Raw genomic sequence first — 15,124 nt, 5'->3', positions numbered from 1 at the left:
GTGCTCTCGTTGCCAGAACGGGGACCGCTCAGCCCTGCCCACCCCTCCAGACCCACCGTGTGACCTGCCCACCAGGTGCCTCCTGACCACACCTGAAGGGGAAGGCTGAGGAGGCTGAGTAACTTCCAGGAGATATTACTTCCTTCCAGGAGAGGAAGGGAGATATTAATAAGCTCTATCATGCATTCCTTTATCCAACATCTGGATGCACTTTAATCACTAATTTCCCAGTCATAGTGAAAAAGTGGTCAAGGAAGTATGTCTTGATTTAGTAAAGAGCCATTGCGTCGTTACCAGACAACGACTCCTTCTGGCCAAAGATTCAAAGTCTGATCTCTCCCTTCCCTTGAATTATTTTAGCGAGCATGTCCACGCTGAAACAATTCCTGGGTGTACCATCCTGAAGGGGCATGGGGAGGGTGATGGGGGTTAGACTTTTTTTTAAACTTTTTATTTGGAAATAATTTCAGACTTACAGAAAAAATGGCAATAGTCCAGAACCCTTACTAGTGAATAAGAAGATAAAGAACCCAACAGAAACATAAGAAAAGATTTGAACAGACACTTCACCAAGGAAGATAACCCACTAGCAAATAAGCACATGAAAAGATACTCAACATCCTTAGTCACGGGGAAATGCTAAACTCACGATAAGATGCGACTATACTTCTATCAGAGTGGCGAACATCAAAAAAAACTGACCACACCAACTGTTTGTGAGGACAGGAAGAAATCAGGCTCCCATTGTTGGTGGGAATGCAGTAAAATGGAGCAGCCTCTTTGGAAAACAGTTTGGCAGTTTCTTAAAGAACTAAACAAATACTCACCATATGACCCAGAAATTACACTCCTAAGTACCTACCCAAGAGAAATAAAAATCCATGTCCACATAAAGACCTGTATGTGGACGTTCATAGTAGCATTATTCATAATAATAAAACTAAAATCAATCCAAATGTCTATCAACTGTGGAATGGATAAACAAAAAGTGATATATCCGGGCTTCCCTGGTGGCACAGTGGTTGAGAGTCCGCCTGCCGAGGCAGGGGACACGGGTTTGTGCCCTAGACTAGGAAGATCCCACATGCCACGGAGTGGCTGGGCCCGTGAGCCATGGCCGCTGGGCCTGCGCGTCCGGAGCCTGTGCCCCGCAATGGGAGAGGCCACAACAGTGAGAGGCCCGCGTACCAAAAAAAAAAAAAAAAAAAAGTGATATATCCAATCAATGAAATACTTTTCCACAGTAAAAAGGAAACAAACTTTTGACATGCTACAAACTCGGACGACCAAGTGAAAGCAGCCAGACACAAAAGACCACACAGTGTATGATTCCATTTGCATGAAATTTCTAGAAAACTGTAAAAGTTTACTAAAGCACTCATACCTGTACACTTAAAAGGGATGAATTCTATGATATGTAAATTAGATCCCAATAAAGCTATTTCTATAAATAGGAACATATTCTAAAGATTGTTCTGTATTGTGCTTTTTCTTCACTCAAAACTGTAAGTTGAAGACAGTTTCATATCATCACAGTAGTTCTTCTACCTTTTTTAGTGGTTGTATAATGTTTCATTGTATGGCTGTGACAAAATAGAAATAAATTAAATAGTCACGCCAAAAAAAATGTTCTCCTTTCCCCATTCCGTCCAAAGGCCTCAGAGGGATTTAGTTTCCGCTGTGTTCAGATTTAAAAGCTACGCATTCCCTCCTTCCGTTCCTCAAACTGTCTGGCGTACCCCATAGCAGATGCTAAGGGTGCCTCACCCATGCCCCCTCAGCACCTGCCCTCCCATACATGCCATTTTTTTTCGACTTTAAGAAAGGTCAATGTTACTTTTCTTTAAAAAAAATCACAAATTACCTAGCTCCTCCAAAATATCCATCCTCTGGTACCCACAGCTCTCTTTGATCTGAAGACTGATGGCAGGGGTACGCCTAGGTGGGCAGGGGTACGCCTAGGTGAGCCGGAAGACCAAAGAGCTATTGCCCCTTGGAATGGTCCTCACCAATGATGGATGGGGGTTGGCGGATAATGCCCCAGGGTCCTCACTCCCTGGGTGAAATAACTCTGAGGTGAGGTCACTGCCATCTCCCAGAGCTCCCCGGCGGGCCTGACCCCAGCTGCCCACAGTGGTCACGTGCTTGTGAACACACCTGCTTCCGTTTCTCGTCTCACCTCTCCACTCCCCCACCATCCTTCCCACCCAGAAGTGACACACGAATTGGTTCACACACCTGGTACTTTCTGCCTTATCCCTATGCATTCACGAAGATAGAGACAAGCCGCTGAGTCCACAGGCATTTTAGCAGCATTCATAAGGCGCATGCTTTGCATTGATCGGTTAATTAGAAAGCTCTGTCGGGCCAGATACAGTGCCATCATTCAGCAAGGTCTAACTTGCTTGGCCAACGTGCGAACACAGTATAAATAACTTATAAGTGTTTGGAAAGACGTACAGGGCCAAGAACACAACAGTCAAGCCACCCTCAGCAGAATGCTTTATGACTTAGAACTCACAAAAAGCATAAAGTGGCAAGTTTTTTCCATGCTCACTGGGAAAAAGTCCTGTAAATCTATTGCTGCTAATTCCAACCAACGTAAAAGCATTGCCACCTCTCCAGCTCAACTGTATTTGTGCCAGGCGGGAGAGCCAAGGTACTGATCGAGGCAAAGAAATGACATTTTCACAGAACTCAGAGCATTCTCCCAAAATGGAGGACAACATACACATCTATGTAATTGACAATTTATTCATCCCACTGGCTGCTCTTATTTCAGTCTGACACACTTGAGCAACCAGTATGCGCTGATGCCAAGTCAAACCATTTTAGGCAGCTGTGGGGAGGCAGTGGGTTGTCACTGAGGGAGCCGGACAAACCCAGACACCTCCCAAGTCCATGAGGAGCAAAGCCGTGGGACCAGATGGGGCAGCAATCCCCGGCGAAGGTCTGAGCTACCAGAAGTTTCTGCAACCTGAAGCCGTGTAGCTTTTAATAACCACGTCATCTCCCATTAATAACAACTTAGACTATCATTAAAGATTTGAGGCTTTGCCCAGAGTTATAACCAAAACTGCCATTGGTAAAGGCCTTTAAATTTCACCTTGTATTTGCCCAGTTAGGCAGAAGCAGTGGGCTTTCTGGGTCTTGACCAAGGCCAACAGTAGACAACCCCCAGGACAGGCAGAGTTCACCGCTCGGCCTCTTGACTTGGGCTTGACCGTGTGACTTGCGTTATCAATACGATAACATAGAAGCAGCAATGCAGAGGCCTCTGGGTCTCCACCTGCACCCCCTGCCTCTCCCCTGGTCATGAGAAGAGCTGCCCTGGGCTGCCGCTGTCTGTAAGGCTGGACTTAGAATGCACTCAGGTGGAGCAGGCTTGAGGCCAGACCTCGGCGAGAGGCCAAGCCTAGCTGGACCCAGGCCGGAAACAGTCACCCAGCTGAGCCCAGCCTGGATCAGCCACTCCCCTTGCCCTCCAATGTGTGTTGGCCCAACCAAGGTCAGCAGAGCTGCCCAGCTGAGCCCAACCCAGATCAGCCAAGCCCCAGCCAACCTTTACTGCAGGAGCTACATAGACGTTTATTATTAATTTTTCCACTGCATTTGGGGGCAGTTTGTTGCACAGGAAGAGTTGAGATGCAGGGAACCAAGGGGAAGTACAGCAAGCCAGGGGAATCCTGCACAATAGGTTCTCCTTCCTTCCTTCCCTGGACAAATGGGGGCAACTTATAGGATATAATTATGAAATTCACAGTTGCTTCAAAAGGTCCCCACGATTTCGCTAGGAACACCCCAGCTTCCGTGTCCCTTGGTGGGACAATTCCCAGATGCCCCCTACACGGTCTGTCACAGGTCCCCAGTGGGACTGAGCCCCGGTTACCCACAGCAGTCACCTGCTCAGGCCCCACCCTGAATGGCCTCTCCCCCCTCCCTGCCCCAGCTGCACCCCCTTATGCCCTTCTGTACTGCCCACAGAAACTGCCCATAGAAACCCTCGCACCTGAATTTTCGACTCAAACTAAGACATGGCTCATTTTACAAATAATATCGAACACTTGAATGTGCCAGGCATCATGACACACAGGTGACTTCACCTCTCTGTACCTCAGTTTCCTCATCTGTAAAATGGGGGCAAAACCAGTGCCCCTCAGGGCTGTTGTGAGAAAAGAAAGTGTAACGTGCCTAGAACAGGACCTGGCTTGTGGCAAAGCCTTTAATAAATGCTACTATTTTCAAGCAATTCTTGCTTCTCCTTATTACCATCAGGCTTCCAAGCTGCATCCGCCTATTGGAAAGAATGGGTAGGACTGAGGAAAAGAAAAAGGAAAAAAAGAGAATGAAGAAAAAGGAACACATTCCATCCTCATGAAACCACTTTAAAAGTCTCAGCCAGCTGATGGCAGCAGTGCCTTTAACTGAACCATGAGCACACGGCCATAAACGAGCATCCTCCATCGACTATATTTTGTTCAGGGCGTACTTGTGCAGGGGAAGCCTGAGAACCAGAGATGGTACAAGAGGGGCGTCCGGGGGGAGATGCCGGTGGGGTCCCGCTCCTCGGAGCACGTGGCTGGGGCACACGAGCCCTTCCCAGAGGAACTGGGAGGAACTGAGTGAGGAATATTCCAAATGGACTCAGCAGGGGCCCGAGGACTTGGGCAGAGGACCAGGCTTGCCCAGCCCCCACCAGAGCATTCCCCGGGCTGCTGTGAAGCAGGGTGCTCAGACCCGGCCTCGGGGGTGGGGTGGGAGCTCAGGACTCTGCCAGGGGAGGAGGCTGGAAATTCCCCACCCTGATTACCCGGGGCTCCTGATGACCTGGGGGAGGGCGGGGTTTCCCCCAGGTAGCTGCTTCTTGCTGCTGCTGAATTCTCTAGGGTGACACCTTCCTAAGCACAGTCCTCAGACCTCAGACCTCCTTCCAAGCAGCGGCTGGGGAGGGGAAGGGATGACACCCCGCTGTCCTGATTACACCTGGCTGGGCAGCCGTTTCTGTCTGACCTGCAGGCCACATAGCATGGCGGTGTTCAGGGCCATGCACCATGGAACCCATAGCATAGCCCAGCTTTGAACCCTGCTCTGGCCACACCGCCCACCTGTGTGATCCAGGCAAGTTCCTGAACCTCTCAGCACTCAGTTTCCCCATCTGTAAAGTGATGATAACTCAGTCTCAGCCTTCTAGGGCCACAGTGATAAAGAGATGCAAAACAAATGTCAGGAAGCTGGGGTCCGGGGGTGCAAGGTGAAGCTTCCCTGAAATGCCATGGTAAAAGGGATACAGCAGACAGACCATTCGACCCTTCCCCTCCCCTCCAGCAAACAAACCCATCAGACAAACCACGTGCACGGGAAGCCTCAGGGGCAGGAAGCAGACGGCACTGAGGCTGTCCCCGGGTTGCCGGATTCTGCGCAGGGCACCTTCTGCTGACTCAGACATGAAGGCGGTTCCTTACTTCTCACCTGTGATCTGCCTGCCACCCCCACCCCAGCAGACAGAGGGAGAGAAAACTGCAGCAAAGGAACAGAAACCCTCTTTGCTACCAACTATCCACCCTGTGCTTTGCCTCTATCTCCCCTCCCCCCGACCTGTCTCAACACCCCCTTTTCCAGACTTGGGAGCTGGAGAACTGGGGGGAGGTGTAGCACCCAGGGCTCTTCTCTTCTGTGTCCATCTCAGCCTCTCCTGCTAGCCTCTCCTCTCAATCCAGTTCCATTTTCGCATAAGTTATAAAGCACATAAGGAGTTTTCTTTCCACCACCTGCACTGTAGCGCTGCCAATGCCCCCCGCACAATACCGCGTCTTACTGGGTGTGTGCATTTCCGCGGTGGCCACAGTTCTCCACCCTCCCTGCGAGCCTGCCCCTTGCAGGCTTTGCAAACCCTGCCACCCAAGGGCTGGAGCCTACTCCTCATCTCTCGGATCTGAACTGTGCTGTGACTTGCTCTGGCCAATAGAAAGCAGCAGCAGTCGCCCTGTGCCCTTCTCGAGCCCCAGCCTCAAGAAGCCGTGCACGTGCATCCTCTTGGAGTGCTGCTGGGGGGAGGGGACCAGAGCAGAGGTGGGTCGCCTGGGCCGAGGCTTCCTCCACCTGTCAGCTCCCAGCCAACCAGTCAGCCCAGAAAACCCAGCTAGACCAGCTGACCCAGGTGGCCTGAACTTCCAACCCGCAGAATCCTGAACTAAATCCATGGCTATTATTTGAAGCTACTAAGTTTTGGGGGGGTTGTTAGACAGCAGAAGCTGACTCATAGATTAGGCACTAGAAAAAGATGATTAAGGATTTAAACTTGCCTAACACTTTGCATGTATTCATTTCTCCTTCTTAAAAAACAAAATCCTCGGGACTTCCCTGGCGGTCCAGTGGTTGGGACTCGGTGCTTTCACTGTCATGGCCAGGGTTGGATCCCTGGCTGGGGAACTAGGATCCCAGAGGCCAAAATAAAAGAAACAAATATCCTCATATTCTGGTCCTGCTGATCCTCCACCTACTGAGCGCAGGATCCAGTGTTGGACACTCTGGACAATGTAGAGAGAAGAGCTGTCCCCAGTTCTGGAGCAGCTGCAATGCCACACAGACATGGAACTAAATTCAAGTTGAAAGACACAAGGCCACCCACCGATACTATGAGCAAAGGCCGACCGCGATGAGTGTGGACGTTACATGTCACATTTCAACATTCATACCAAAGTCAATTCTCCAATGCCGCACATCTGCAAATATCTTCCACTTGAATAACAACCCACTGAGAAATATTGTCTCAGAGCTCTGCCAGTTCCTGTTATTGTTTAGTTTACTGTTGCATTTTGTGGAAGTTCTTTGTTTATAAAAGTGAAACCCAAAGATGTTTTATCTAACAGGAGAAACAAAGGAAGTGGCAAAGAAACCTTGACCTCAAAAGACAAACCTTTAGCACCAAGATAAGACTTCAGTATTTATACCTGGAATTTTGCACTTCCTTATATGCTTATATCCTTATATGCTACCATCATCCTTCTCAAGAAAATTCACACTTAACGGCTCTTTGGTATTTATTTAACTTGCATTTATTCACCGTCTACTACAGGTTAGAGTCTGTGCTCAAAACTGAGAAATAGGAGACACAGACCAGGCTCTGGCCTCACGGAGCCTGAAGTCAAACAGGGATGACACAGAAACATGATTATTACTTCACATGATAGGAATCTCGTATAACAGGAGCCAATACCATGAATCTAAGCTCTTGGAGGGAAAGCAGGCAGCTTCCCGAGAGGACCATATGTTTAAGGCAGGATCCCAGGGTTTAACTAGGATTCAAATTAAGGAAAGAGAGCAAGAGCAAACTACGTAAAGCTAGTTCTCCCAAGTTGTATTCACTGGTCCTCCTATTCCAAATGGCTTGCCTTCTCTGAGAGGGCTGTGTTTGAGGGGCAGCGAAGGCCCCAGCTCCCAGTCCAGAAGGAATGGGCCCTGGGGCAGGGGGCGGATCTCACAAGCTGGGGATCAGGGAGCCCTGGGTTCCAATCCCAGCTCCTCGTGTGGCCTTGGGTGAGTCACTTCATCTGACTCGGCCTCCTTCCTCTTACTTGTAAGTCTGTGTAATGAATGACATCTACCTTCAACCGTGTCGCGGTGGGTTTAAATGAGAGAGCACCAAGCGGTGACGATGTTTATCCTCTCCTGAACCTGCTGTGGGGACAGGGCTCCGCGGGGACAGTTCACTTTGTCCGCACTCCACTCGGCAGCGGTGGGGCAGCTCCAAGCCTGGGGGCCTGGCGCCATCGGAAGGCTCCCTCACGTGTCAATGGGGCCCTGGAGGGGCTGTCGGCTGGAACCCCTACTCGGGGCCTTTCCACGGGGCCCAGCTAGTCTCACAGGCAGTCCTGCCCGGAGCGTGAGCGCCAGCTGGGAGCCACGTACGCTTTGCTGATCTTGGCTTTGAGGTCACTCAGCGTCACCTCTGCCGCCTTCCCGGAGAAGGTGGTCGCCGAGTCCCGCCCAGACTCAAGAGGAGGGAAAGCAGACCTCCCAGCTTGAGGGGACCCGGCAAGGCTCTGGAAGAGCAGAGATACCACGGTGGCCATTTAGGGAAACTATGATCCGCCACGGTGACCTATGCGGACGTCCCTCTGATGCTAAGTCCCTTTCATACAGAGATCTATGATTCCATGAAAAAAAAAATAGATGAAAAGCGGGCATGGAGAGAAAGGCAAGTGGGGGCTGTATGAGAAAGAGGAAGAGGCTTTTCCCTTGGGATGGGGCCACCATCAGGACCATATGCTTTCAGTGATCAACCAGGTTCTTTGCGCTCCCTGTGGCCCAGCTCTAAGATGAGAATGAAATGAATTAAGGCATTAAAGCGCTGGGGCCTGCCACGCAGTTGGCGCTCCATAAAGGTGTGCGGTTACAGTTTACACTCTGGGGCTCCTGAGCTGTCCCCATCCTGGTTGGGCCCTGCAGCCACTGCATGATAACAGAATCCCTTAGGTACCAGGAAACAGGTAAGCATCCTCCCTGATCCTCTGTCAGAGAGAGGTCACATCCACAGCAGCGTACCAAGCCAGAGCACACCATATCCCCGCACACTGAGGAACTTGGAAACCAGAGTCCAGGCCGTGGAGCACTGGGCTCCAGTCGTCACTTACCCTTCACGCCAGCATCTCTCACTCCAGCCCCCACCTGCCCAGCATCCTGGAGGGCTTGAACTGTTATCTCCTCCGGCGGAAGCTCAAAAGTCCACATGTCCTTTATCCATCTGCAACACATAGAATTGGCCACTTAGCATTTGTACGCATTTTTAAAATGCCACAAAAACCACACGGGGACTTGCCCTTCACCTGGCTGGGAGGGGGTGCTGAGAGGTGAGGGCACAGTCATCCTTGGTGTGTGTGTGGGGTCGGTTCCAGGACCTGTGGATACCAAAACCCACGACGTCCAAGTTCCTTATTATTAAGCTCCATGCCTTGGGCTGGGTGACTCAATAAATATTTATATCTGACTGTACTTGGAGGCCTTTAGTCAAATGCTAACAATCGTTCTCCCCTTTGTTAACACATCGGTGGCTGTGAAGTTTCTTCTCCCAATTAAAAAAATTTTTTTAATTAAAAAAATTTTTTATCTTCACTTTCCAAGGTTCCATGTCTTTTCTCCTGGTTCTCATATCTGGGAAAGTTAGAAGCCAGCCTTTCCTTCATCAAGAATAGCATGCCTGGCGGGGTATGAATTGGGAGATTGGGACTGACATATATACACTACTGTATGTACAATGGATAACTAATGAGAACCTGCTGTATAGCACACAGAATGATGCTACTCAGTGCTCTGTGGTGACTTAAATGGGAAGGAAATCTAAAAAAGAGTGGATATATGTATACATATATCTGATTCACTTTGATGTACAGAGGAAACTAACACAACATTGCAAAGCAACTATACCCTAATAAAAATAAAACAAATAAAAACGGAGGTGTACGTAGTACGTGAATACAATCGGCCTCCGTATTGGAAGTTCCGCATCTGCAGATTCAACCCCCTCAGATAGAAATTTCGAGAAATTGAACCCATGGATGTGGAGGGCAGACTGTACCTCAAAAGGTCTTTTCTTCCTATTTTGATCCCTATTCCCACCTCTGGGCCAGGTAACGCAAGAAGAGACTTGCTTTACCAGAATGTTCTCTACACCCCTATGCCAATGCTCAGATTTCTAAAACTCCAAATAGTCTTCCACGTTAAAAAAGGAACTAATCAGCAAGGATGCTGTCTTTCCCATGAATTCAGTGACAATTTGTTCCTTTAGCTCTTGCATTACCTCAGCTCCAACAATGTAAACAGTCCTGAAACCTTCAAGTCTAGGATTTGGAGATGGGACAGAATATGAAATTCCCAAATGATTCCATTTCTTTTTCTTTTTTCCTAACAACACCCTCACCTTTTCAGAATTACCTAAGTGCATGAATGCAGTCATCTTGCTTACAAACAAACAGATAACAAAACATAAATGCTAGATCCATGCTCAAGTTTCCTTTAGCAGCCTAAATGTCCACTGACAGAGGAATGGCTAAAGAAGATGTGGTACATAACTACAATGGAACATCACTCAGTCATAAAAAAGAATGAAATAATGCCATTTTCAGCACCAGGGAAGGACCTAGAGATTATCATACCAAGTGAAGTAAGTCAGACAGAGAAGACAAATATGATATGACTTCACTTATTTGTGGAATCTAAACTATGATACAAATGAACTTATTTACTCACAGACTTTGAAAACAGACTCACAGACTTTGAAAACAAACTTGTGGTTACCAAAGTGGGGGAGGGATAAATTAGGGGTTTGGGATTAACATACACACACTACCACATACAAAACAGATAATCAACAAGGACCTACTGAATAGCACAGGGAACTCTACTCAATATTCTGTAATAACCTATAAGGGAAAAGAATCTGAAAAAGAATAGATACATGTATATGTATAACTGATTCACTTTGCTGTACACCTAAAACTAACACAACATTGTAAATCAACTATACTCCAATATAAAATAAAGATTAAATTTTTAAAAAGCTCAAGTTTCCTTTGACCGTCACCACTAATACCTGCAGCCTGCAGCCTTGGCACACGTGGACACTGTCAGAACTTGGAAGGATATCTTTCCAGATCAATTCTGTGCAAACATTCAATCTCTCACTCTCTCTCTCTCTCTCTCTCTCTCTCTCTCTCTGTCTCTCTCTCTCTCACACACACACACACACGTGTCTTTTCTAAATAAATGTTTATGTGTCGTCCTGCACATTGCTTATTCCATTCTCAGGATGTCTTATCAGGGTTCCTACATCAGTATAAAAGGATGAACTTATCCTTTTTTAAACTCTTTCATCAGTATTTCATAGTCTCACTGCTCCGCCAGGCTGTGTAACTGGACGCTGACCTCCTTGACAGCACCTCCCCTGGTACCCTCCCCAGCACATGGCACACACACCCCCTCCTTCATTCCCTGGGTTCACAGTTTCTGGCCTGGAATAGCCTCCCCGCCCTCTCCATGTACTTAAGACTCAGCTCTAAGGCCTGGAGGCAACATATTTGGTCTTGAATCCCAGTTGAGTCTCTCAGACAAGTTACTTAATTGTTACTTACTTGGGTTCCTTCTGTGTAAAGTGGGGTGATTGTAATAGTACCTGCCTCAAAGCGTTGTTCTAAGGATCAAGTAAAATAACCATGGAAAGCACAGGCCCATTTCAGGTTACTTAGCAAATGCTCAATAAATGTTAACCGCCACCCACCATCACCAACATCAGTCACTGTCATCCTCATCCTCACCTTTTTTTTTTTTTTTTGATAATAATTTAAATCCCACTTTCCTTAATTCAGATTTTCCTCAGAACCCCTATTTCACGTGTAGATAGGGCTACCGAAAAATGATCCCAATAAGCTTCAAGCTCCATTTATATCACTTATAAAGTCTTCTCTTTTTAAAATTTTTTTTCTTTTTTCATGGAAAGGCATTTTATTTTAAATACAGCAGTGTGTACACATCAGTCCCAAACTCCCGATCCATCCTTCCCCCACCCCTCCCCCCGGAAACCATAAGTTTGTTCTCTATGTCTGTGAGTCTGTTTCTGTTTTGTAAATAAGTTCATTTGTATTATTTTTTTTTTTAGATTTCACATATAAAGGATATCATATGATATTTGTCTTTCTCTGTCTGACTTACTTCACTTGGTATTATAATCTCCATGTCCATCCACATTGCTGCAAATGACATTATTTCATTGTTTTTTATGCTGAGTCATATTCCATTGTATATATGTACCACATCTTTATGCATTCATCTGCTGATGGGCATTTAAGTTGCTTCCACGTCTTGGCTATTGTAAATAGTGCTGCAATGAACACTGGGGTGCAGGTATCTTTTCGAATTAGAGTTTTCATCTTGTCTGGATATATGCCCAGGAGTGGGATTGCTGGATCATATAGTAGTTCTATTTTTAGTTTTCTGAGGAACCTCCATACTGTTCTCCATAGTGGCTGCACCAATTTACATTCCTGTCAACCATGTAGGAGGGTTCCCTTTTCTCCACACCCTCTCCAGCATTTATTGTTTGTAGATTTTTTGATGATGGCCATTCTGACTGGTGTGAGGTGATACCTCACTGTAGTTTTGATTTGCATTTCTCTAATAATTAGCGATGTTGAGCATCTTTTCAAGTACCTCTTGGCCATCTGTATATCGTCTCTGGAGAAATGTCTCTGTAGGTCTTCTGCCCATTTTTTGATTGGGTTGTTTTTTTTTTGACAGTGAGCTGCATGAGCTGTTTGTACATTTTGGAGACTAATCCCTTGTCAGTTGCATCGTTTGCAAATATTGATATTTTCTCCCATTCTGTGGGTTGTCTTTTCATTTTGTTTATGGTTTCCTTTGCTGTGCAGAAGCCTTTGAGTTTAATTAGGTCCCATTTGTTTATTTTTGTTTTTATTTCCATTACACTACACAATGTCTTCTGATCTTTGCTAATAGATCAATAAGAGGTCGGGTTAATTTACTGGCCACTGTATCCAGGTGGGCTGCACAGTCACACAGAGCAAAGGGGCCCAGTGGGGAAAGGAAGCTTATCCTTTCAAGGCACAAAAAATCCAGTGCTTCCTCCATTATATTGTTTCTATTATAATATTAATTAAGTATGGACAAATAAAATAACTAGGTATCAATACCTTATTCTCACGAGCTTGTACAATTATAAAACCAAGCACAATGACAAATTATATAAGAACAAGAATGTACCCAATACAATTAGAAGTAACAAGATTAATTTAATGTAAGAGATGATGTTGTTTTGCTGAAACTCGTCCTTGCGATGGGAGTATAGTGGAGTTGCATCTTCTGTGAGGGAAGGGCTAACGGAAGAGAATCAGTAAAGGGTCACCCTTCAAGGTAAGCTGCTGTATGGAGAGGCACCCACCCACACACAGACCACCTGGGGAAATCGCAGACTCCCCACACACAGACCACCTGGGGAAATCGCAGACTCCGAGGGGAAGAGCAGGTGAAACTGCTCACATGATTCAAATGATACCAACCTCTCTTCCACTCTCTGTGTTCTCCTCGCCCCAACCCACATGTCTCTGCCTGAACCTCTGTGAACTTCATCCACTTGCCCCACTAGACTGCACTTGCCTTCACCTGGGGCAAAGCATCTATGCCCTCAGCCCCCCTGTTCCCTCCTCCTACCCTCCAACAATTCCAATCTGTGGGAAGACTTGGCCCCAAGGCAAATTAAAGAAACACAAACCAGAGGCAGGACTGAAATTACCTGGCAAGACTTGGCTACAAGGCTCAAACCCTGCCAGGGTCGCACCCCTGGCTGCACAGCTAAGGTTTAAGAACCAAAGCAAGCCCCATGGCCAGGTCACACCTGAAATCAATTCCAGCAGAATTTGTGGGGGTGGACCCACACATTCTTAATTTTCAAAGCCCATTGGGTGATTCCAATGTTGAGTGAAGGTTGAGAACCAGTGATCTAGTGATTAATGGCTTTCAATCTCTTTGGATGTCTGCCCACAGTAATACAGTTCACATCATGACCCAGACCTACACGCACACATACAACACAGAAACAAACATTTTATAAAACAGTACCTAACTCTTACATCCTGATGTTTTCCAGTCCATTCACTTTTATTGAAAGCAATGCTGGACATGCCCATTAATGAGTCATAAGCCACTAGTCCACTAGAAGTCATGACCCACAGTTTGATAAACATTGCCTTAGATGACCCAGAATATAGTTAGATGAATTATGAACCATTATCCTTAAAATAAAAACACACTTCAAACATTCCCAAAGAGGATATATGAACCCCTGAGCATAAGTCCATACTTACAGATGCCCATTTTGAAAATCTTTATTATATTCCAATCTCTCATTTGACAAAACAGGAAAGGCCAAACTCGTATGTCCATCCACTCAGTGTGCACATATGTCTGTGTATGTTCTGCTTCGCCCACTAACCATGATTTCACATCTATATTATCAGGCAGCATTTTGTCTACTTGAAATATCCTGAAATTATTACATTGTGGACCCCAAAACTTAGAGCTTTTAGAGCTTAATGACGCTGTTTCAATGTGTGCAGAAGTGCTGGTCTTAATTTTTTGTTTGTCCATATACCCTGGTGCATCGCACAATATGGAGCATGAAGTAGGCATTTGCATTAACACCTGGTGACTGAGTTTTAGCATTCTGGCATAGATTGCCAACTTGGATTTAACAAAATAGTATACTAGGGAGGCTGATAAACCTATCTGGCCTTACAGAAAATGGGTTTGCTATCTCCAGCCATATCTCAATAGTTACCATGCTCCTAATATCAGGTTATAGTTGTAGGTATCCGGAGCTCTTGCCACACAAGCAAATTAGAATTCAATGTTGCTTCCAGCACCCATTTTTCACTAATGTCGCTGCATGTTGAAATATTTTAATACATTGAATTAAATAAAATATATTATTAAAATTCATTTTACCTATTTCTTTTAACATTTTTAAATGTAACTCCTAGAAAATGTAGAATGACATGTGGCTCACATTATATTTCTATTGGACAGCATTTCTCTGTGGAACAGCCCTCAAAGTCTTATGGGCTCCCAGGACTACCGTCTCCTATGCCTTGGTTGGTGTACTTGCTGTATTCTAAACACACACACACAAAAAGACACAAACACACACAAACACATACACACACAAAGACACATACACACAAAGACGCGCAGATGTACACAAAGACACGTACATATACACACAGATGTACACAAAGACAGATACACACACAAAGACACACACACAAAGACACGTACATATACACACAGATGTACACAAAGACACATACACACACAAAGACACAGACACACATACAGAGACACAGACACAAAGACACAAAGACACATACAAAGACACACACACACAGACACACAAAGACACAGACACACAGAGACAGAAAGACACACACACAAAGACACACACAAAGACACATACATATAAATACACACAGACGTACACAAAGACACATACACACACAAAGACACACACACAAAGACACGTACATATACACACAGATGTACACAAAGACACATACACACA

The 15,124-nt window shown here is 46.1% G+C and overlaps 1 protein-coding gene across 1 annotated transcript in view; it reads right to left on the bottom strand.

Annotated features, from left to right (window-relative positions):
- The window catches only part of RIN2 (Ras and Rab interactor 2), a 229,459-nt gene that overhangs the window by 177,566 nt on the left and 36,769 nt on the right, over nucleotides 1-15,124 (bottom strand). The window contains exon 2 of the mRNA XM_060120207.1: nucleotides 8,634-8,743. The gene's annotated coding sequence lies outside the window, so the exon portion shown is untranslated. The remainder of the gene's footprint in view (nucleotides 1-8,633; nucleotides 8,744-15,124) is intronic.

The sequence above is a fragment of the Mesoplodon densirostris genome, chromosome 16 (assembly GCF_025265405.1).
Source record: "Mesoplodon densirostris isolate mMesDen1 chromosome 16, mMesDen1 primary haplotype, whole genome shotgun sequence".
Taxonomy (NCBI): Eukaryota; Metazoa; Chordata; class Mammalia; order Artiodactyla; family Ziphiidae; genus Mesoplodon; species Mesoplodon densirostris.
The sequence above is the reverse complement of the archived record's forward strand: the minus strand, read 5'-3'. Positions and strand labels throughout refer to the sequence as shown.